Source organism: Nanorana parkeri, unplaced genomic scaffold (genome assembly GCF_000935625.1).
Source record: "Nanorana parkeri isolate BGI_ZX_2015 unplaced genomic scaffold, ASM93562v1 scaffold214, whole genome shotgun sequence".
NCBI classification, from domain to species: domain Eukaryota; kingdom Metazoa; phylum Chordata; class Amphibia; order Anura; family Dicroglossidae; genus Nanorana; species Nanorana parkeri.
In genome coordinates this window covers 91,559-92,199 of record NW_017306482.1, presented here as the reverse complement: position 1 = coordinate 92,199, position 641 = coordinate 91,559, and the positions used below count along the sequence as shown (strand labels likewise).

Here is a 641-nt window from a genome sequence, read left to right as displayed (position 1 = left end):
CCCCCAGCCACTCCCACCCCTCAGAATCCCTACTGCCACCATTCCCACCCCACCTTCCAGAGTCCCTACCACCACCATCCTGCCCCCCTCTCCCCCAGCCACTCCCACCCCTCAGAATCCCTACCACCACCATTCCCACCCCACCTTCTAGAGTCCCTACCACCACCATCCGGCACCAGAGGTATACAGCGAACCCTGCACATAGATTGCACTTCCCAGCCGGAGTCCCCCTTTATAAACTCTGAATTATGGATGACATGCCCCGCCCCCGGGGTGTAGAACTGATACCACCATGTATTGATCGGAGGAGATCTTCCTGGCCGCTCCGGTTCCAGCTGTGGCAGCTTTATTGATCGCTCGGAGGACAAAAGGACGGCAAGGACACCGGATCAGGTTCCCTTCTTATCTCCCCGACAGAGGATATCGTCCATGTCTGTGTGTGTGTGTGTGCGGGGGATGGGAGACCGCTATCTGTACAGAGAGAGGAGACGGATCAGAGCCCAGAACTCCCATCATTCCCATTATACACATTGGGGGGAATCTGGAGCCAATCAGCTTCTCTTACCTGAGCAAACTGAAGATGCTCCCCCCTCCTCCTTTCATCGCTCCCCCCCTCCTCCTTTCATCGCTCCCCCCTCCTC

At 57.4% G+C, this 641-nt stretch overlaps 1 protein-coding gene across 1 annotated transcript in view; it reads left to right on the top strand.

Moving 5' to 3' along the window:
* Positions 1-641, top strand: part of CCDC90B (coiled-coil domain containing 90B) — a 30,820-nt gene that overhangs the window by 4,944 nt on the left and 25,235 nt on the right. The gene's annotated exons all lie outside the window — the stretch shown is intronic.